Consider the following 25,867-nt stretch of genomic DNA (forward strand, 5'->3'; position numbering starts at 1 on the left):
TAGTTTAACAAATTTAGTTAGCAAAACATAATTTAATTTTGTTTCCCTTAAAAACAAATTATATATAAAAAATATTCCAAAATGATACAATTAAAGCTCCCCTAACTCATTCTGCTGAAGTAAAAAAAGAAACACAAGTTTAAAGAAGCTAAAACAAATAAACAAAACGTAGTAAAAAGACAATAACTAACGAAATTTTTTGGTAGGTCTCAAAAATTTTATCTTGTCAAAATGAAATAGAAATTTGAAAAAAGAAAACTAAAACAGACATACAGAAAATTAAGAAAAATATTACAAAAACCAAAATTTAGTCAGCTGAAATCAAATGCGTAAAAAATAGATTGAAATACATAATTTCCATCCGATATAAAGAGTTAAGGAGAAACGGGGGAGAGAGAGAGGCTATAAAGTGTATTTTTTTTAGAAAACTTAATAAATATCCAGATCTCTGATCTTTAAAAAAGTTCTTCCTTCTTTAATTTTTATCTGCACTTTCAATTTGGCACTAAACAGCTGATTGCTGCTTTAGCAGCTGTTGATGATACCCATAAACAGCTGATTGCAACCTAAATAAAAGGCGTACCTTACAGGAAAGCCTTAATTAAGGGAACATTTTTAATTTAGAGTATCTTCAAGTTCCGTTTTCTTTTCCCATTCGCCACGTCGCCTTTCCCCCAAGAGTACCTACAAAATTGCCCCTAAAAGTATGCAACAGGTTTTCATTTGTGTCTATTTCAGAAACACCTGTTATTTTGGCATAGTTTATTTATTGGTTGAGTTTTTATGGCTTTGCAAAACTAGGCTCCTCCCATTTTTTTATTTTCTGTCATTATTGTTGTTGGCGATATTTTTTAACGGAAATTGGCCATATAAACGGCTACTAAATTAACCATTATTTTTTTCCATCCACCCAAGGTGTGAGGGGATATGATGGGGCAGAAAAAAAAACAAATAAAGCAACACATTAAATCATTAACTTGCTTCAAAACTGTATATAGACGCCATAGAAATATGGTTTTCAGTTGGTGTTGTTGGGATATTTCAAAATTAATGTTGTTGTTGGTTTTTTTAGCGTTTGTGTGTGATTATTCACACCACAAAAATTAAACAAGTTTTTAAATATTTGACACTGAAAATGTTTTTAGCCCAGTGCAACAAAAAAAACCAACAATTTGGTATGGATGGGGAGGCAATAAAAATGTATTTTTAATAATAGTCGACATTTTAATGATTGAGCGATTCGCAAACACACAAAAAACAGCAGCAACAACAACAACTGAGATTGCAAAATGTATTTCCACCAAAAAAATATGTAAAATTTAAAATTTTAAGTGCACAAATTTGCCAAGAAAAAAATTCAATATTTTCTCTGGTTGAATGCCTTAGAATTAAATATTGCTAAGCAGGTTTAAAAAAAGCTTTTAAATTATGACCAAAAAATAAATGTCAAAAAATTATGAAAATATTATGACAAAGTGTCACGAAATTTTTGATTGCCCTTCTCTGAAGTAAGGCTCTTATCAGAAAATATTTTTCGAAACCAGTAGTGTTGGCGGTTTATTTGTGATACCATTTGTATTTTGTTTTTTGAAAAATAGTCAGGCTGAATCCCAGTTTGTTGAAGCTATTGCTTCTATACAAAAAAACCTTTCATACCCAAATGCCTCTTGTAACAAAGCGAAGTACTTAGCTGGCCAACGACATAAACTGCATGAGAATTTCGCTGGTGCCTTATTTCGAGGTTAACAAGGCATTTACAAACAATATCATACCTTTCCCACTTTCGAAATAATATTTGTAAAAATAATTAAAATTATTTGTTTTTCTCATTTAAATATTTTCAAGTTTTCTAAAAAAATGATGGAAAATATTTCAAAAAAATCTAGTTCTCACTTAGATTCTATTTTTCTCCCACACTCTCTCTCTCTCTTTCTCCCTGACTCTTTCCGTAATAGTTTATAGCCAAAACACAGAGCTGTATTTTTGTGCCAATATTTTTCTTAAAAATAAAAAAAACAAAAATTAAATAACTAAAAATCAATACAAATTTTTGAGTAGCTAAAAAAACCAAACAACCACAAAAACTATGGGATTTTAATGATGATGTTATATAGAAACAAAAATAAATATACAAAAAATTAAAAAAAAAATTATTTTAAAATCATTACAACTCTTAAGAAAAATGGTTGTAAAAGGAGAAAGAATTTCAAAGGAAAAAAAAATTGAAGAAAAAAAATATTTAAAAAAAATTTGCTGAATGGAATTACCGAAACAAACACGAACAAAATTTAAGACATTTTAGTTACATAAAAAATAAATATATAAACAAATATATATTGTTTAAAACAATACACACGATGCTAACAAAAATCTTATTAACAAAAAAAAAAAAAACAAGGCTTAATTTATTAAAAAAACACACACACACAAACCTATAACTTAAAAAACTAATTTATTATAATTATAAATATTATACATATATACATAAAAAACAAAAACATACTTATATCTCTAATACTGTGATCTCATGTGTAATAAATTATTAATACAATTCTTCCTTAATATTATTTTTTATTTTGTTAATAAAATCCTCACAAACACACACAAACACAAATTATAAATAATATTTTTTAAACTAATTTTCCTCTATAAAAATAAATATTATATAAAAAATAATTCACACACACATGCAAACAAACCTACATACAACACACAAAACTACCCACACACAATGTAATTTTAGCCAATTATTCTTAAATGTTTATAAAATTATAATTTTTATTTTTTACTTTATTTAATTTTTTGATATAAATATTAACACAAAAAAACTATTGCTTAATTTTTTAATTAAAAATATAAAAACAAAATATATTATATTAATACAAAAAAAAACACAAAAAAGAATAATAATTATTTTTGCCATTAGCCCAAAGTAGTTAATAAGTTTACTTTTTTTCTATGTAAAATTTTTAAGCAAAACAAACAAACCCTAAATTAAAATAATTTTAAGAAAAACAAAAATATTAACAAAATCCTCCCTCTTAAAAAAATTAGTTTGCTAAGATAAAAAAATAATTATTATAACATAAAAATTAAAAAACAATTGTTATAGCATATCATTGAACAAAACAAAAAAACTATATATTTCTTCTTTGCTTTTCAAAAAAAAAAAAAGCTCAAAAATTATAAACTGTGCCACAAAATTATTGTAAATTAATTATTTTTTAATGTTAAAAAAATCTGAAAACGAAACGAATTTTTCTTTATTCGAAAGAAACGAAACGGCATACTTCCATGTTTTATTTTTTTTATTTTATTAAAATTTTCTTTTTTTATATACATAAAATATGATAAAATCATTTTTTGTATTATATTTGCGGCTCTTCCCCTCTACATATACTATATATTTTTTGTTAAATATTTTTTTATTGTTTTTTTTTTTAATAATTATTTTCATTTTTATATATAAAAAATCTTTTTCTTCCCTCCTTATCTTTAAGATCAACTCAAAGTGTTTACCCCTCCCTTAATTATAAATTATTTTTCATAGAAAAAATAAAACCCTTTTCTTTATCTTAATTTATTTTTCTTATGTTTTTCTAATTTAATTATCTTTCTATTATGTTTTTATTTTGATAAAAAAAGAAATATATATATAACAAATGTTTTAAAAAAATTAAACAAAAACAATATGTGTTTTATTTATGATTTTCTCTTATGTTTTGCTTTAGCATATTTATTGTGCATGCCATTAAATCAATTTATTAGCTAAAATATGTCCAGCTAATTGAACAAATTTGGCTGGGGGCCAAATCGTATACCTTGTTGGATTTTTGTTGGGAAAATGGAATGCAGTATTATTGGGGGTGTCAGTATTATTGGGACGTACGCAGGGGGGCGGCCCTGGGGGCCCGGCCCCCCCCCCCCAAATGATTTTTTTTACAGTAAATTTATGTTTGCAACAGCGAATTTTTTCATTTTGTACTACCGGGCCCCCCCGAAATGAAATCCTGTGTACGTTGCTGGGGGGTGTACACATTTGGGGTATATATTTTTAATAGCAACATTAAATGGATTTGAATATTGCATCTTGTTAAAATGATGGAAATTGCAGGTGCAGGAAATAAACGTAAATGAATTGATTTTAGTTAACTGATGCATCAACCACTTAATTACACATGAACTTTTTTCTTATAAGAAAATTATAAAAACTGTGTCCACACGATGCACCGATGAAGAGAATTCGTCTGGCCATAAATTTAAAATAAGTTTTTAGACTATTTTTAATATTTTTGTAAAAATATACAGTTTCTAAAAACAATAAGAAAAGGTTAGCGCTGGACAAAATAGTCTATTTATACACTACACTAGGGATAATTAAAAGAATTCTCAAATTATGTATTCTCAAATTATGTATTTGCAGATGTTTCTACTTTTAAAGACTTTTGATCGCAATTTTATTGGGCGGATTTGAAGTACTGGTCTCAGCGGGGTTCGACCCAATAAATAAGTTTTTTATAAAAATGTTCTTGAGATATACATCAATCGAAGTGAAATAACGAGTCCTGCGATCCTATAATAAGTTCAGGGCTTCAACTAGCTAGTCCGAAAACAGGGAAATTTTGGCATCAAAATGTCAGCATCCGGCTTGGTTGAATGCGGTGGAAAAAATCATACATTAGAACTATTTGTAAATGGTGTAGTTTAGTCATAAATTAGCAAAAGACAACAACATTGTTGCCTTCAGCATATATTTACCGATTTGTACACTCTCCATCGTTGTATGTTTGTTTTTTTTTAATAATCGTTTCTGACCCCATGAAGTATATATATACTCTTGATCAGTGTAAAATTCTAAGACGATCTAGCCATGTCCATCCTCCAAATTGTCTCTGTTTTGAACACGTTTTGAACAGAATTGGCTGTTATTTGATATTTTGGGTTCTCATTAGGTATTAAATGTCTGTATCAAAAATTATCAATATTGAACCACTTTTCAATGTAGCCCCAAAAAAAAAAAAAAAACGATATAAACAAATTTTCAGTATGTTGGAAATTTGGTGTATTTTTTTTTTAGATTTTAATGGGCGGAGAATCTCTCTACCAAAAATGGTCAATATTGGTCCACTTTTTACGGTATCTCTCATGTAACCTCGTATTTTGAGTATTGTTGTAACAGTTTTTAACCGAATCGGCTGTATTTTTGATATTTTGGGTTTACCAAAATTTATTTACCAAAAATTATTAACATGGGCCCTCGTTTCAGTGCGGCCCCTATATTACGGTCATTCTCCAATTTACAGTATGTTCAGGGTTATTGGACATTTTTAACACGTTAATCAACTGAAATTCCAAATTCTATAACGTTAAAGAATTAAATCAATGGTTCTTAGCCTGAATGGTTCTTAGCCTGAGCTCTCAATTTGTGAACGAATTTCCGTTATAAATCCTTAAAAGACGTAGAACTATTCAATAGCTAACGATGGTGTAGAATAACACGAGAAAAAAATATTTTTTGGTTCTCAGTGGGCCCCCACCGAAGTGAAATCCTGGCTACGTCCCTGCATAATTCTATAAATTGTATGAATCCCTGGCCCCGAAAGAAGCCCTAGACCACTATGTTAACTCCACCATGTTTTACCCTTGCAATAGGATTTAACGATTGTTCCCGCGATTTTTTAAAATAGAAAAATTCGAAATGCGTCTTTTTTAAAACCTATTTTTATATGAAGGAGTTGCCAAATCGAAACAAAATTTAACCTGTGTTCATAACAGAGATGGAAATACCCAAAACACTTAACTTTTTCCTGTTTATACCGCGCTTTTTGTGCGAACTGCCCTCGTATGTACGCCGCACTGTTAAAAATGTATTCTCAATCAGACACCCGTTCGTAATACTTATGGAAGCTATAGCTGCATCTGCACCAATTTCATAAAAACGCAATAACGTCATTTAAGTCTCAATTTAATACGTTGTGCAAAATTTCGTGTTAATCGGACAAAAAATTAGGAATTTGGTGCACCATTCATTATTCATTATGGGAGCTATATCTTAATCTGAGCCGATTTTCACGAATCTTAACATACGTCGTTCTAGCCATAATTCAGTACGCTATGCCAAATCATGCAAATCGAAAGTTATATAGAGACTGTGGTGGACCATTTACATAAAATCGAACGAAAAGTGATTATATGCATATTCTCAAAAGGAACCATGTGTCTATCTCGTTTCCTTTTGCCTGTTACAAACATATGCACAAAGACATAATACCCTGTACCACAGTGTGGTGAATGATATAAAAATTGGTATGTACACTAGAGTTTTTTTTTTGCAAATAGAGAGCAGGACTTTTATGAGAGAGGTATTATGATGTTATCTTTAAAATGGCAACAAATCATACAACTGAACGGTGCATATTTGGCCCAAAGTTCATATAAATTTGGCCCTATAGTTCATATAAACATAATGGATTTCTTTTTCCCCAAATTCGAGCCAATCAGTTTACTGAATAATGGGGCTTTTGTTTCGTAGAGACTATCCCGAGAATTGGGCCACTACTGATAATTTTTGGTAGGGAGATTTAGTATCCAATGAGAATCCAAAATATAATTCCAATTCGGTTGAAAAATGTGCCAAAACTCTCAAAAAATACAGTAATTTAGGAGGTGCCATCATAAGGGTCTAGCCCTAAAAAATTGGAACAGTATTGATAGTTTTTAGTACCCAAATTACCGAATTATCGCCAATTTTGAATATTGGAAATTTAATTTACACTCAAACTTATGGTGGAGGGAATAAAATTGTTTCGAGGTGGAAAAAATGTATTCGTAAAAAGTTTGCCCAAGTTTTATCTAATAATTATAAAAACCGAACATTATCAGTTAAAAATTTAATTTGCGTTAAAAAAATTCGTTCAGCCAAAATTGTTGAAATATGTTATTGCTGTAGCTAGATAATTCTTCACTTATAATTTTTGTTGCTTTGTTATTAGAAGAATTTAATTTATTATATTTCACAATTAATTTCAATTATTAGGCACAAATATACATAACAATAATTAATTAATAAATATATATTTTTATTAATTTCTACATTTAAATGTAATTTGTAAATATGAAGCAGGTTTTTTATTGGCCTTCATAGAAACAAAACAACTTATGATATATAAAAATAAATAAATTAAATAAATATATATATGAAAGAAGAATGAGTAAAACAAAAAAATCAAGTATTTTGAAATTAAGTATTTTTGGATGAAATTGCCATTAAAAATAATGGCAATAAAATTCTACAACACAGAAAGTAAGCACAAATAAAAGTCTTTAAAATAAATATACATACATAATATAATGGAATAAAATTCATCATCATCATCGACTATATTAAATATTTTCAGTGGTATTTTTAAAACAAAGAAAAAAACCAAAGATGCTTATAAGCTAATCTTTCAAATTTTAAAATTATTGTAAATATATTTAAATAAAAATAAAAAAATATAACAAGCAAAAAAACCGATAAACAATTAGATCGAGTGAGACATACCTACTTACAAATCATCCAACAACATTTTATGTAAAAAAATGTATTCATTTTCAAAACGAAAATATGAAAATTAAAATGAAATAATAGTATTATTTTGTTTTAAATTATCTTTAAAAAATCACAATATGTTCATCAATTTTTATTGACATGAAATAAAGAAAAATAAACAAAAAATGCATTTGCCAATATATAATTAAATTATACACACATCCAAAAAAATCTATTAAAAATAAAAAAAACCTAAAGAAAAAAAATAAATAAATAAAAACTTTAACTGAAAAAAAGCATATGTATACAAGAAACTTATACACTCTGTAGCTATATAATAGACATATATAAATATTTATTGTAGATAGTGTTTATTAATAAATGTTTAATTGTTGTAATCATAATTAAAATTGAATTAAAACAAAACGTTCATTTAATTGAGCTGTAACAGAAAAAAACTCACACACATTAATGAAATCAACATTGATGAAAAAACAATAACTAATAACACATCCACAGGTCAAATTGACACACAAAAAAGTTAATAGAGAGGTGAATAGAATCATTTGTTAGATTAAAAATCTAAATTTCACACGATAATCAACACATCTATCAAAACATAGAAAAAATGGTATATGATGACCAATTTAACTAAGTTTTCGGATGCATTTAAGACGACTGTATATTGTTTTCTTTGATGAATCTGACGTTACAGCTGAATTTTTTTTATAAAGATGGGGAATATCGGTCTCCTCTTTTTGGTACCTCCCACAAATTTTCAAAAATTGTTGTAAAAAATTAATTTTAAAATATCATTCGTATAATACTAGAGGTTTCATAAATATCTGTGCACTTCTTCTAGTACCACGCCCATAAAAGGGTCAACATTTTCAGAATTTGTAATCTCATATGTAGCAATATCCAAATATCATCGAAAATTTGTTAATTTTACTGGACCAATCTTCGCCAAGTCATTCATAACCAGTGAGCGGAGCAGTATAGTCGGACGGGGCCGACCATATGATATCCTACACAACTACCACGAAAAGCTAACTTTCTGCTATTCTATATTCTGAGCCTGGGCAATATTTCGTGATATTTGCACTCTTTTAACCGATTATAGATCAACAACTCGACTTTCTAAGTCTTGTATATTTTCCAAAATGTTTTTTCTTGAAGTTAATTGAAGTTATTTTTTACGCAATTAAATAAAAAATTGGTCACATTAGGTTTTGGTTGATTTGACCCTCGGAAAATTGACCGATCATAATCTAAACAGCCGCTCTAAGTATTTGGTCAGAACCCATTCACCTTGTAAAATATGTGATGTTCTGCATATAATAATTGCCTCTAGAGCGACTAGAAAATCTGACAAAAATAAAGTCTTTGGCTCATTGCACCCCCTGAATGAATAGTATAAACACCCCAGAATAAAAATTTTGTAATTTTTCACACAAAAGTCAAGGTTTATTTGACCCGATAAATATTGACCGATCTTTATTAAAACAGGCATTCTTATTCTTAGGCCCGATGCCCGTCCCCATTTAAAATTTCACGATGTTCGGACCATAACTGCTGCCTCTGGAGCGACCAGAAAAAACGACAAAAATTTAGTATTTGGTCCAAATACAATAGGGGTCTTCATTGGGCCGAACCCAACCTACATGCAAAATTTCGTGAAGATTGGTCCATAACTGTGCCCTGTATCGTGCTTACAAATTATAATGGACAGACGGACGGACACACATGTCTAGATCGACTCAGCTAGTCGAGATATGACGATCGGTATACTTAAAGGTGGGTCTAGGACCAATATTTCGCGGCGTTACAAACTTTTGGGGCTGCACAAAGCTATAATACCCTGTCAACATAGTTGTGTAGGGTATAAAAATCTAAGTCTAAACATGGTGTGTACTAAATATAGATTGACTCTAAAATTTCTAACTGATCGAAATGAACCTCGGCCGGAATATCATAGCGACAAATCCAAATTTTTGCTGAACCCCCCACTATTGTTCTGTTGTATTATTGGTATGGTGATTACGGGACCATAGTCGAGGGGAGTTTCGATTTAGTTTAGCGGTGACTCATAGTGATAATCCCTTGGTGCCAAGTCCGGACTGTATGGCGGATGCATTAAAACTTCCGAACCAAGCTCCCGAAGTTTCTGGCAAGTCACTGAAGATGTGTGTGGTCTAGCGTTGTCCTGGTGGAACACGACACCTCTCCTGTAGGCCATTTTTGGCAGTTTCTGGTCAATTATAAATGGTTCAAAACAGTTTTATGGACGATTATTAGCAGCTAGGTGAAGGTGTGGACCAATTGGTCCCATCTTAAGGCTCGATCTAGGTGAGGTAACGATTACAGGTTGTGCAAAGTTTGGTTCCCCTCATATTGGATTTGTAAATACATATTGAATTTGTTTACCATTTGTGAGGTACCAGGAGGAGTGGACCAGTGGGTCCCATTTTCAAAAATGATCTAGACTACGTAGAAATAATACGTTGTACAATGTTTGGTTCAAATCATTTAGTCCGTTCACATAATATTATATAAATAATTTTCAGGAAAATTATGACCATTTAATGGGAGAGGTACCAGAAAGAATGGACCGATATTCTTCACCTTCGAACTTATACTAAATTTGGATAAAATCTCACGAAGTTCAAAGTTTGGATGAAATCGGTTACTCCCGTGGAGAGTTATAGTGCGCACCAGCCAGACAGACGGACATTTGTAAACTGAAATTCGTTACTCCCTTCGAGAGTTCTCGTGCACACCAACCAGACTGCCAGACGGACGGATATTGGTAAACCGACTCCAAATTGTCTGAAACGGATTTGGTCCAAAGAAACATGGGGTCTAAACCCAATATTTCGATGAGGCATACTTTTTGCCGTGTCAGCCATAATATTGAGGGTATATGTCATGAGGGCAAAAATATATGATAACTAAAATATCAAATTATACACCATTCGTTCGGAAATTGTGTGCAAACACCAAAATATACCTATGGCATACCGTTATAGTCCATCAACGAGCTACGAGACTGACTGCAGACAAAATATAACTCTATGAAAGTTTCCAATATTCAACTGATGGACATCTCTATATGGACATAGATATGTCAATATGTTACCAATCAAGTCCAAGTTTTCCTAATAGTGGAAATTTATGAATTGTTTTCGAATTTCTCGAATAACGATGCCCAGTCTATTCACCTCGAATTAAACTGGCCTGTGTAAAACTAATACACAATTATAAATAAATTAAAAAATTAAATAAATCATCGAAGTAAATCAATACAAACATTTGAAACTAAATATTTCATTTAAAAAGGAAAATATAACAAAAGTCATATACATATTTACTTGACCCTAAAGTTACTCAAATGGTATACAAATGAGAATCATACAGACGTAACTTGGATTATACCACATCGGAATAAAGCCAACACGTGCACACATACTGAATTTATTATCACTTGAATACCTGGCATAGATACAGTTGACTTCTGTTCCCCACAAACATTTTATGAACAAATTCACTAACATTTTTTGTGATTTAAGGGTTTAGGTATAACCTTCACATAAACCTATACAAAATGAATTGAATATTTTCTCTAAAAAACATACAATAATAAATTCATAATTTATATTCCATTAGTAAGACTGCGTATTGTATTACCACTTCTGTTTATATTTCGTTTCATTATAGAATATTGAGAATTCATAATAACAACAAAAATATTTCACAAAAAATTCAAATGAAAATAAAAAACAAGAAAATAACGAAAAACAAAATTTAACCTAAAAATCATTTTCATGTAAACTTTAAAAGAAATATGTAATCAATCGACAACAACAAAAAATATAAAACAAAAAACATAATACTCAGATTATTATGTATGAGAAAAATCTATTGAAATAAATTTTAAAAACCAAAGTAAACGAAAAATATTGTGCTTAACTCTAAATGAATAAACTAATACTTCTAAATATTTTTACTCTTAAGATTGTGTTGTATGTTAATCATATTATTTTTTTTTATTTTAACATTTTTTGAATCTCTTTATATATGTTCGATATACATACATACTATAAATATACACTTAAATACATAATATATATTTAGACTTTCTAAATTAAAAATATAAAGAAAATCTGGAAAACGAAATCTTTAAGAAAATTTACAAAAAATAAAATATAATGTTTCTGGAATGGAACAACTTCATTAAATTGAAATACAAATTTGTGTAATATTATTGGTTATTATTTTGAAGAAGAGGTAAGTAAATAAAAATTTATTTTTGTTGATTCGGGATGAGATATGTAATAAAAAAGCTATTTGTTAAAATGTCCGGCCAGTACGACATCTTTACATCCTCCACCATGTGGTGTACATTCAAAATTCCAGTTCAGTATGAAAGTGAGTCGGAGACCTTCCAAATGTTGAAAATTAAGGCTATGTAAAAACATAGAACTAGAAAAAAATCCGAGCCCAAATTCAAAACTTTCATGTAAAACAAAATTTCTAATTGAGGAAAACAAGTAATGAAGCTGGTAATTTCGACCGGGCCAAACTTTTTATAACCTCCACCATGGTGTGTGCATTCAAAACTTATTGAAAAAAACAGTAAGGAAAATAGTAAAGACGGACTTGACCGACTATATGATGCCCTTCACCACTTTGGGTATATTGTACATATGTATCCTAACAATAGCATGTTTATGTTCCCTCTTTCTCCTATCCTAACTTTAATTTCATTCGAGCAGATTTAAAGCCGTCTGCGTAACATGGGGAAAATTTATGGAAAACGCTTTATAGCAAAATTGATATAAAATTGATCGTTAAAAACATAGAGCTATATCTAAATCTGAACCGATTTTCCCGAAACTCACCACTCATCATTCTGGACTCAACTCAGTACGCTCTATGCCAAATTTCGTGCAAATCGAAGGATATATAGGGACTTTGGTGCACTATTTACCTAAATATGAGAGCTATATCTAAATCTCAACCAATTTTCAAGGAATTTAAAACACAACGTTCTAGACTTAATTCAGTACGCTATGCGAAATTTCGTGGAAATCGAAGGTTACACAGGGATTTTGGTGCAGTATTTACCGAAAATCGGATGAAAATATATATGAGAGCTATAATTAATACTGAACAGATTTTCACAAAATTTAACACACATCATTCTAGACCTAATTCATTACGCTGTGTCAAATTCCGTACAAATCGAAAGATATATAGAGGCTTTGGTACACTATTTAACTTAAATCGGACGAAAATATATATGGGATCTATGTCCAAATCTGAACCGATTTTCAGAGAACTTGACACACATCATTCTAGACCTAATTCATTACGCTGTACCAAAGTTCGTGCAAATCAAAAGATATATAGGGGCCGTTTACATTAAATCCGAAAATCGGATGAAAATATATATGGGAGCTATATTTAAATCTGAACCGATTTTTCCCAATTTCAGTAGGGTTCGTCTTTGGGCCACATAAGTGACCTATGGCAAATTTAATCCAATTCCGATCATAAATGCGACCTGTACCTTGTTTACAATTTAACATGGTCAGACAGACAGACGGACGGAGGTGCATAAATCGACTTAAAAAGTGATTCTATGCATATTCTCAAAAGGAACCATATGTCTATCTGTTACAAACATGTGCACAAAGACATCCACAGTGTGGTGAGGGGTATAAAAATAGGGAATTTCATATGGCGGATACGAGATGGCAAATGGTCTGGTAGTAGGTTGTTATCTGCGAAACTGAAAATCTCAAATTACAGACCCTGCGGTTAAAACCGGGCTTGGAACATGAATTTACCGAAAATTAAGCGGGGCCTTTGTACGTGAGCTATGCAAAACTCATCAATGCAAACATTCCGGAAAGTCGTAGGGAGGGTATATTAGTTTTGTCGTTCCGTTTGTAACTTATCGAAATATTCATTTCCGACCCTATAAAGTACATATGGGATATTACAAAAATCTTTTAAATTCCTTGAAGCTCAGGTTTGCAAGGTTATAACTCGCGAAATATGAACATATTGCATAAAATTTAAGGGGACCCCCCCATTCTCGGGGTCAAAAATTTTGTTGATATAATTCGATTCCACACTAATTCAAGAATGTCCCTACAAAATTTCAAGTGAAAATTTCAACAACTCTTGAAGATATAGCCGATTTATTGTGTCAGCATCAAGTGACGGCTGAAGGACTTCTCAAACTTTAAACGCGTTTTTCTCTTTTGTGAATGGCGGGCACGATAACTCAAAAACTAATAACCCAATCGATCGAAATTTTTACACGTTTCTCTGTGAGTGTATAGCTATCGTATGAACTAGGATAAAGTCAATTGGTGAAGATCCTCCTTATTTTTTAACTTGTTTTTGGTCAAAAATCGGCGATTTCCCAAAAATATTTTTTCAAAGCTCCGTCATTTTGTTAATTTTAGAGCGAATTCAATAATCCTCGTTCATACGGAAGCCAGACTTGTACTCTTTCTAACAGCGTTAGAATTTTCGGATTCCGATTTTCCAGTGAGGAGTTATCATGCCCGCCATCAAAAATAAGGATTTCTCTTTAATTACAAAAAACAACAATAAAACAATTACACAATTTTTTGTAATTTTTTTTCTTCTCTTTTAAATCTTCAAACAAGCATTTTTCAAGATTCAAGATTTTCAATGGGCTGGTGTATTGATTTACCAGCCCATTGAAAATCTTGAAAAATTGAAATCGAGAATGTGGGGATTCCCTTAAACACGTTTTTCTCGAAACATTGTTACGAATGTTACGTCCAAAATACGTAGGATGGTGAAATTAACAACGTTAATTACAGTTTACATGATGAACCATGCCTGATTGGGACGCATTTCCTAAAGATAAATTCATTCAGCTTTCAAAATCCGAGATGTACGCACAACACGCGTTCAGTGGCAATAATCACAAAATGTTTAATATTTTGAAGTTACCAGCCAACAATTCGAAATTGATAGATGAGTTCCAAATTAAAAACGGTTGCCATTAGTTTCTCAAATGAGAATACCCTGTGTTATTATGTCATGGCCAGGACGTTTTTCTCGAATTTGTACATTTAATTGATCCAAAAGGTTGCAATAGTACTCTGAATTTATTGTTTTACCCTTTTGCAGATAGTCAATCAATAAAATACCTTTGAAGTCCCAAAAAACCGTTGTCATAGCCTTACCAGCCGATTTAATTGTATTTGGCTTTTTTGGGACACTCCCCCAGCTTCAGTCCATTCTTTGGATTGTTCTTTTGTCTCTGGAGTATAGTTGTGGATCAATGTCGCTTAAAATCTATTTTATTTCGCTTAAAACGATCCAAACAGGTATGTGAAATGTTCATTCTTATGCGTTTTTGAATGACTCTTAACAAATTCGCACCCATCTTGCAGAAAGCGACCACGTTTAAATTCAGCAACCCAATCTTTTACTGTTGCTTATCAAGGAACACTTTCACCTAACACATTCATCATATCATTATGAATTTCTTGTACCTATAAACTTTTTTTATAAATAATTAATGACAGCACGCATTTCTAATTTTTCTATTGTAAAAATATTGCGGATGCGTTTTTTGAACACCTGTTTCTATATGAAGGATTTGCCAAATCAAAAAAATTAACATTTGTTCATAACAGAGATGGCAGTTTCCAAAACACTTTACGTTTTCTATTTATACCGCGTTTTTTGTGATAGGCTAAGAAGTTTCTGAACTGCCCTCGTATACACTGATCTCCAGTTCCCACTTTTTGACTGTGTAAGTACCCCCTTTGCTATGGACTCATATATGTTCATAACATAAGAATACTGTAGCGCATTATACGACCTGATTTTTAGTTCTCTTTTAAAGAACATATAAAATAAATACAAAAACCAGTGAGCGGAGCAGTATAGTCGGACGGGGCCGACCATACGATACCCTACACAACTACCACGGAACTCAAATTTTCTGCGGATGTTTATTCCGAGACTGAGCAATATTTCGTGATATTTGCACCCTCTTGCCCGATTAGAGGCAAGCAGCACCTCTTCCTCACACTGACATATTTTCCGAATATTACGAGTATTCAGTACAGCTATTGTCCAGATTCCCTTCACCGTGGGTTGTGTTGTGATGTTCGGCTTTCATTTGAGGTCTATAGATCAACTCGAAAATAACACAAAAAATTAAGTTTTCGGTCCACTTAATTCCAAAATTATTATCTGATCATCACCGAAAATTATAGGCGTTGTCCTTGACCATAACTGGAAACTCATGGAACATTTCAAAACGATCAACGCTATAGTTCCGCTCTCCAGAGTGATAATGGGTTACTAAATAATATACGAATACGGAGATACCTGTAAATATTTAGGCGTGACTCCCACATCCGAGCACATACAACAATATAATTGGTCTTTATTTAAAGGTCAACCACTCCTCTTGGATATAATATCAACTTCTCGGGTATATGTTCTTCAGGGGTAAATATATACGCCATAGAATACAAATTTTGTCATTTTTCACACAAAAGTCAGGGTCCATTTGACCCGCTAAATATTGACCGATCTTTCTCCAAACATGCATGCTTATTCTTTGGCCCGATCCGCTTCTCCATGCAAAGTTTCACGATGTTCGGACCGTTGTTGCGGCCTCTGGAGCGACCAGAAAAACCGACAAAAATTTAGTATTTGGTCCATTTCATCCCCTTAATATTAACCGATCTTTCCCAAAAACAATAGGGGTCTTCATTGCCAGAACCCATCCTACATGCAAAATTTCGTGAAGATTGGTCCATAACTGTGGCCTGTATCGTGTTTACAAATTATAATGGACGGACGGACGGACGGACGGACGGACACACATGTCTAGATCGATTCAGCTAGTCGAGATATGACGATCGGTATACTTAAAGGTGGGTATAGGACCAATATTTCGCGGCGTTACAAACTCTTGGGGCTGCACAAAGCTATAATACCCTGACAACATAGTTGTGTAGGGTATAAATACCATTATGTGTGACCTTTACGACTATTTAATGTTTGTTTTGTTTGGGTTTTTTATTTATTTTTTTTTTTTTTTTGAACGGTGATAGACTGTCTGTCTGCCTCTTTTGGACTTCCTTAGGCTCTTGTCCACTCAAGGGCCATTTTTATGTTCGAACATGTAAATCCGCAAAGAATTAAAATGTGAGCATTTAAACTAAAGACCATCTGAAGGAGCAGACAAAAAATTTGGAACAAGTGGACGCATGCGCAAGCGCAGTGAGCCTCCTCTTCATACTCTGGATTTTTAATTTAAGAATCTTGTTTTGTTGAGCGGTGAGGTGATGTGTGTTTCGTTTTTGTTTGTTTGCATTGCCATATTGTTCGGAATGTGATAACATTAATTTTAACAACCTTTCCTTAAAGTGTCATTGTGAAACATGATGTTCAACAACAGAGGGGTAGTGGCTGTTGTTTTTATTTTTATTTTTTTTTGCTCACTTTTGCAACAACCAACATGCGTGCCAATTTTATGGTTACTTTAATAATGACAGACAAGAGTTGTATAAAAAATCTCAAAGAAAAACAAAACCAAAAACAAGACATTGGTCAGTATGTCGCTGACTGCGGATTGATCGTTAAATATGCACAAAAAAAGCCCCTCCAACTCAAGTGTGAAAACATCACTTAAGCCAAAGGAATGCTGACCTTTATGTGATATGCAAATAAATACCAGAGAACTTTAAACGTCCGCTAATAATTTCATCATTTTATTTACAAATCTGAAAGGGAATCTTTTGATTGTCAACATTTTAACAATGTTTCATTCATTTTTCAGGTGTATTTGCTATATTATTGATTGTCGATGTGTCACTTGTTTTGATTGAGTAATAAAAAGAAATAAAATTTGATGGAATTAAATGAAATTAAAACATAAAAAAATATATATCTTTTAAACCCTCTTCTAACAAATTATGTATTTTTTAAAATACTTTTTGAACCGTTCACGATTTTCAATTTTTGACAACAAATTTAGAAATCGTTCTTTCAAAATTAAAATCTTTTAATTAGAGCTATATTGGATTTGGATTTTGCAATTTTGATCATTTGCGGTTTAACTGTCATACAGATATGCCGAATGCACTACATGTAGAATTTGGAGTGAAGGGATATGTTTTATTATACCCTCCACCATAGTATGGTGGCTATATTAGTTTTGTTTTTCCGTTTTTAACACACCGAAATAATCATATCCGACCCTATAAAGTATGTCTATTCTTGATCGGCGTAAAATTCTATGACGATATAGCCATGTCCATCTGTCTGTTGTAATCAATCTAGCGTCTAAACGAATTGACATAGAACGCTAAAATTTTGCATAGAGTCGTCTTTTATGTGCAGGCAGGTCATATCGGTCCACGTTTAAGGGTATAAGGGTACCCCCAATTTACAGTATTTTGGGGTTCTTGAGCGCGTTTTCAACCGAATTCGCTTAAATTTGGTACAATGGGTTCCTATTAGATACCAAATATCTCCACAAAAAATTATAAATATAGGTCCACTTTTTCTGGTAGCCCCCATATAATGGTACCTCCCAATTTTCAGTTTTGGAGGGGTTTTGACCCGATTTTTTCACCGAATTGGCTGTAATTTAGTACTTTGAGTTCATATAGTTCATCTATAAAAAATTATAAATATAGGCCCATATTTTCGGGTAGCCCCCATATAAAGGTACCCCCAATTTTCGGTATTTTGGAGTTCTTGTGCGCGGTTCACCCTAATTTGCTGTAATTTCGTATTTTGTTGTCGTATATGGTAACAAATCTCCCCTGTGGTACAGGGTATTATGTCTGTGTGCATATGTTTGTAACAGGCAAAAGGAAACGAGATAGACACATGGTTCCTTTTGAGAATATGCATAGAAACACTTTCTAAGCCGATATATATATATATATATATATATATTCGTCCGATTTAAGGTACATGGTGTACCAAAGTCCCTAAATATCTTTCGATTTGCACGAAATTTGGCATATCGTCCTGAATTGAGTGTAGAATAATGTCTGCTAAGTTTCGTGAAAATCGGTTCAGATTTAGATATAGGTCCCATATATATTTTCGTCCGATTGAATGTAAATGGTACACCCAAGACCCTATATATCTTTCAATTTGCACGAAATTTGGCACAGCGTTCTGAATTGGGTCTGGAGTCATGTCTGCCAAGTTTCGTGGAAATCGGTTCAGATTTGGATATAGCTCACAAACATATTCTTGTCCGATTTTGTGTACAAGGTGTACCAAAGCCTCTACATTTCTTTCGATTTGTACGAAATTTATATAGCGTACTGAATTAAGTCTAGAATGAAGTGTGTTTCGTGAAAATTGGTTAAGATTTTGATATAGCTCCCATATATATTCTCTTCCGTATATAAGGACCATGGTGTGCGGAAGTCCTTATATACCGTTCGATTTTCAACGAAATTTGACATAGCGTACTGACTTAAGTCTAGAATGATGTGTGTTAATTTTCCTGAAAATTCAGATTTAGATATATCTGCCACATATATGTTTTTGTCCGAGTTTAGGTAAATGGTGCACCAAACTCCTCCGATTGACACGAAATTTTGCTCAACGTATTCAATTGAGACCAGATTGATTGTGCTTTTTTTGTAATGGGTGTAGATGCATACATAGCCTCCATATATATTTCGAACGGGTGTCTGATTAGTATTATCGAATAGTGTGTATCAAGTGTGCTATAAATCGATTTACCCAATTTTGTCCCATTTAAATTTAGCATAGGTTGCAAAAAATCATGCATATGGATTGATGTAAGTCGGTTCATTTTTTGATAAAAAAAATGAGAATACCCATATGTAGAATGTACCAAAAGTGGTGAAGGTTATCATATAGTCGGCCCAGCCCGACTTTACTACTTTCCTTACTCGTTTATATTAAAATAGTTATCTGATTTTTTCCGTGTATTGGGGTTGTGTCCCCAATTTATTCTGCCATAATATGGGGGTAATCGTTACTGGGAATAGTCAATTTTTACCCTACAAAGACGATTTAGCCATCTGTTGTAACTATTCCGCCTTCTAAAGACATCGTGATTAAAAAAACCCAAAACTGACTGTTCCCTATATTTTCATTGCAAGTACCTGTCAGTATACCTATGGTGGAGGGCATTAAAAGTGAAAGTGAGCAATAAACTATGATCCGCATGCGTGGTCGTTATTATGCCATCTGGCCCTGGGTTGTATGGTTTAAAGCTATTTATTGCCCATACCAATTTGGGTAGCTTATATATTAGTTTCTCCTCCTCCTCCTTGGCACGAACTATATGCACGCTGCACATCACAGTTTTGATCCATACAATGAGGGAAGTGGGTCGATGATAAAAGATCCAGAATCTCTCTACCCGAGCTTGCCGAGGTTTAGATATTACTCTGGGAAATCTGACTAAAGCTAACTCAAGACCGACGCGTAGCCCTCTTGATTTCACTTTGTACCTATTGAATTGTTCCCTGTGATCGTCCCAATCAATACTAAGTTTCGAGGTCATCCGCCGCTCTTTCGTCTGCTTTTAGAGCTTCTGCCGGTTAACCTGCAGGTTCGTTATATTTTAGTTGTTCTATTGTCGTTTTTGCATTGGTTAAGATTGGTATTGTCCATTTCTTTTTTCATTAGATTTTCAGACTTTACTGATGTCTTCGAATTGTTCTCAACATCTTTGAATTGGTTCATCATAAGGATTATCGAATTTTTGTATAGAAAAGTCAAAAAGTCGAAGTCGACTTTAAGGAAATCGCAAAGTCGACTTTTCAAGATTGACTTTATAAGTACGGTTTTCTTTACAAATACTTGGTCTATTATATCAAAACCCATATTGCCCAAAAATTACGCATTCCACAACTTTATTTTATCAATTAAAATTTTTGTCGATTTTGCATCGGTCGGAAAATGTTGAAAAACACTTTGAACAGGTTTGACAAAATCGAAAGATCGAAAAGTCGACTTTTTCGTCAGAGATAAAAATTTGAAAGTCTGACAATCGACTTTTGCGCTCGGCTTCGCATCCCTAGTTCATAATTTGTTGGTAGTAACATTCCCTGTGTCGTTTGATATTAACTTTTTTATACCCTTCACCACACTGTGGTACAGGGTATTATGCCTTTATGCATATGTTTGTAACAGGTCCGTCTGTCCGTCCGTCCATGTATTTTTGTTAACAAAGTACAGGTCGCATTTATGATCCGATCTGGATGAAATTTGGCGCAGGCCACTTAATTGGTTTAAGGACGAACCCTATTGAAATTGGAGAAAATCGGTCCACGTTTAGGCATAGCTCCCATATAAGGGTACCCCACAATTTTCGGTATTTTGAGGTTCTTTAGCGCGTTTTTTAACTGAATTCGCTGAAATTTGATACTTTGAGTTCTTATTGGGTAGCAAATCTCTCTACTAAAAATTAAAAATATGGGTCCATATTTTCGGATAGCTCCCATATAAGGGTACCTCCAATTTTGCGGTATTTTTGGTGTTTTGAGCGCGTTTTTAAACCAAATTCGCTGAAATTTGGTACAAAAAGTATATATAAAGTAAAAAGTATATATATAGATCCATTGTTTCGAATAGCCCCCATATAAGAGCATCCCAGTTTTCGGTATTTTGGGGTTCTTGGGCTCGTTTTATAACTGAATTCTCTGAAATTTTGTATATTGGATTCTTATTGTGTACCAAATTACTCCACTAAAAATTATAAATATAGTTCCAGTTTTTCTGGTTGTCCCCCAATACCAAATTTTTGGTATTTTGGGGGTTCTGATCGAATTTTTCGACCGAATTGACTGTTATTTAGTACGCCGAGTTCTTATTAGGTAGCAAATCTTTCCACTATACATAATAAATATAGGTCCATTTTGGGGTTTTAGAATGCGTTTTTTCAACCAAATTCTTTGTAATTTGGTTTTTTGTAGTAGTATATGGTAACAAACCTCCCTCCCAAATATTCGTCCCTATTTATACCCTTCACCGCACTGTGGTACAGGGTATTGTGTCGTTGTGCATATGTTTGTAACAGGCAAAAATAATCGAGATAGACCCATGGTTCCTTTTGTGGATATGCATAGAATCACTTTCTGAGTCGATTTATGCATGTCCGTCCGTCCGTCCATGTATTTTGGTTAACAAAGTACAGATCGCATTTATGATCCGATTTGGATGAAATTTGGCACAGGTCACTTAATTGGCCCAAGGTCGAACCCTATTGGAGAAAATCGGTTCAGATTTAGATATAGCTCCCATATATATTTACGTCCCATTTTAACTTATTGATGCATCAAACTCCCAATTGTGGTCCGATTGAGACAACATTTTGCACAGAGTATTGAATTAGGTCTAGATTGTTATATGCCAAGGTTTGTTGAAATCGGTTCAGATTTAGATATAGCTCCGGTGTATAGTTTTGTCCGATTTAATGTAAATAATGCACCAAACTCCCAATAGTGGTACGACTAAAGCAACATTTTGCACAGAGTACTGAATTAGGTCCCGACTGATGTATGCGAAATTTCTATATCTACAGGATATTGTAGATATTAACATGTCTTGCATGTACCCATAGTGGTGAAGAGTATCATATAGTCAGCCCCGTCCGACTTTTGAACTTTCCTTACTGCTTTTGTTTTGGAACAACGTCCAAACTTGCTGATAGTTTAATGTGATGACTCCCTTATGTGCGATGTTCGAAAGTCCACCTTTATTGATATATTTAAATTTTTTTATATTCTTTAAATTTTCTATATTATTTAAACATATTCTTTAAAAATTCACGCTTATAAGGAATTATAATTTATAAAAATTAATTTATGTTTCCCCAATTACGGTTTTAATGCCAAGTTTAAATATCAAAAGACAATACGAATACGATTTTTATTATTAACTCCATCACGAACATAGATTTGTTAAATTCCTCAAAGAATAGCGTTGAAATATATTCATCTATTCTAACATTCACGTTTATTGTTTATGAGGTCAAAGTTCGCCAGCGTACATATTCTGCAAGTAATGGAAAATTTAATGCTCGCTCAAGTTAGTGTCGGGCCAAAGCAATCACGACATGTGGCAACGACAACCGCGGATGAAGAGACGGATAGATGGAAGGTGTGAAAATAAATGTTGGTCACCACGCCAAAATGACACGTCGTTACACTAAACTAACTAAACCAGAAAAGTTTGTAGACGACAATAGAATTGTAATGGTGATCGAGGAGGACTTACATAGAGTCCATGGTCTATGTTCTAGTTTGCATGTCATTAACATTACTGTGTACAAAAAACATGACCTTTACAACTCATTGGTGTGGTCATACGTGTAGACAGCGAAGTTGGGATTAGATAACATGTGTGTTGTAAGAAATACGTTAATGCCAAAGACATGCATGCAATGTTTGATGCCAAAACCAAGTTCAAACCGGCAGACAATTTGCAAGGAAGTTGTTTGAAGTAATGAAAACATTGTTGGTTAATGGTCAGATTTTATATTCTAAATAATAATATTTAGAACTGAAAAATAGAATTCCTATATAAAAAAGACCAACGTCGGATGGATCCTACTATACGATAATTCACTCCACCTTGGGTATTGACAAGAGGGGCTGATAATCTTATTATGATCTACAATAATATACCAATTTAAAACAAGCTTAGGGTATGTTCCCCTCAAATCATTCCGGGTGTGTGTGTGCACTATATCCTGTCGATCGGAGAAGCATAGAACCATTGACATAAAATCGGACTAAATTAAATATGCGATTTATGTTTATATACGAACAGAATTAAATCAATCCATACACATGCCATTCTGAATTTTTGAGTATCCTACATTTAACACTAACCATAAAATTTCGGTACCTTGAGAAATTTAAAAAATTTTGTTATCGATTTGTCTTTAATTAGTTATGTTGGGTTCTAATCTAATTAGGTATCAAATCTCTCTGCTAAAAATTATGTATATTGGTTCAATTTATTTAGTTAGCCCAATATTACGCTACGCCCCAAATGTTGATATTATGAGGCATTATATGGAAATTATATCTAAATCTGAATCGATTTGACAACTTAATAACACCACTTATTCTGGAGTCACTTCACCTAGAGATCTTACTGGGTACTCAATTGTCGGACAGCATCACTCATCCAATTGAGCCGTATACCACTTTTACTTTCAAATCAACTCTATCAAAGCTTCTCGTATCGTTTGCGCTACAAAAATTAAAAAATCTCAAATTTATCTTTATTGTTCTAAAGATATGATTTGGATGGCATTTTCATGTTTTGCTTTCAAAAAAAACGTCATAAAATTTAACAACATTTAAATGAAATCATTGAAAAGATTTTCCACTAGTTGCACACAATGCAGTTATTAATGCACTTCAGTTTGGTAAACACCGCCGCCGCACTCCACTTTCCATCATGGGGAGCGGAAGATCTTTTGAGTTGAACATTAAAATTGATTAATTTTTTATGTGATTTTAATCTTTATGAGATTGAATGCAACGAACGGATTTGCGGCATGGATGACGACAAAGAAATCAAATTTTTATGAATGTTTTTTAGAGCTTATGAGTAGGTGCGTATTCAAAATATATATTTTCTATAATTTTCAAACATCAATCGGAAGATATTTATAAGTATTAGCATAGGTTTCTAAAAAAAATGATTCAGTAATATTTGTATACCCTACACCACACTATCATACTGGGTTTTACGTATTTGTTCCTTTTCTGTAACAAAAGGAAACGAGATAGGGCCATAGTTACGTTTGAAACCAGTAAGGAAAGTTTAAAAGTCGGACGGGGCCGACTATATGATACGCTTCACCACTTTGGGTACATACAAGAGATGCCCATATGTACAATATCCCTTAGATAGAAGAGACATAGCATCTTTGGAGGAGCATTGAAATGTAATCGGACGAAATTAACTGTGTAAAGTACATAGATATTTGAACTAAATTAAAACAACCCACAGAACAGAACAATCTGAAATTTATGAAAAATTTAATGTCAATCATCGAGCAAAATAAATATAAGATCTATATATAAATGGACATATTTGAGCAACCGTGGTATCCACCATTTGGTATGCTGCAACACAGTGCGCTATCCAAAATTTATCTCGACACAAAATCCAATACACTTTGTTCTAGGTTCGATTTGGTACGTTGTGTACTATTCGTCCTATGCGGATAAACTTTAGTTACTTAGTACATCATTTTGATGAAATCGTATAAAAAAATATATATGGAAGCATTACCTAACCTGAAACTTCTTTAATTCAATACAAAACTTCAATACGGTATACAAACTTTCGTTTCAATCGGAAAACATTGACTATTTGGTGCTCCAATTACATAAAATCGTACGAAAATATGTATAGGAGGTATATCCAACAAAACTTCGCATACATCGATGTGGACCTAATTCAGTACTCTGTGCAAAATGTTGTCTCAATCGGACGAATCTATTAATTGGAGCTATATCTAAATCTGAGCCGAGTTCAACAAAACTTTGCATACATCAGAAAATTAAATTAAATTCGCGACATTTTCAAAAGTTTTTTTTTTGCCAAATTTCGTGTTTTTGGCACGCCAGTTCCCGCCGTTCTAGTAGATGGATTTTCCGGAACACAAAAAACCTTACTGATCGCAGGTACCCATATGAATCCATTGACAGATATATATATAGAAGTCGTACATACTACATACACAAAATATATATCAAATTACCCAGATTCGCGAGCACAGCAATCGTAAAATTAATTTTTAAGAAATTCTCATTTACTCATTGAAACTAGAAGAAAAATTTAAAAAACTCTCAAAATCGAGCTTCAATATGTCAGCATGCATAGAATCACTTTCCGAGTCGATTTATGCATTTCCGCCTGTTGGTGTTAAATTGTAGACAAAGTACAGGTCGCATTTATAATCCGATTTGGAGGAAATTTGGTACAGCTCATTTGTTTTGGCCAAGGACGAACCCTATTGAAATTGGCGGAAATCGGCCCAGATTTAGATATAGCTCCCACATACATTTTCGTCCGATTTGATATAAATGCTGCACCAAAGTCGCTATATATCTTTCGATTTGCACGAAATTTGGTACAGCGTAGTGAAGTAGGTTTAGAATGATGAAAATCGGTTCAGATATAGATATAGGTCCCACATATATTTTCGTCCGATTTTATATAAATGGTGCACCAAAGTCCCTATATATTCTTCGATTTGCACGAAATTTAGCATAACGTAAGGAATTA

This window comes from Musca vetustissima, unplaced genomic scaffold (genome assembly GCF_032173495.1).
Source record: "Musca vetustissima isolate MV318-11 ecotype Yass unplaced genomic scaffold, APGP_CSIRO_Mvet_v1 utg20836, whole genome shotgun sequence".
NCBI classification, from domain to species: domain Eukaryota; kingdom Metazoa; phylum Arthropoda; class Insecta; order Diptera; family Muscidae; genus Musca; species Musca vetustissima.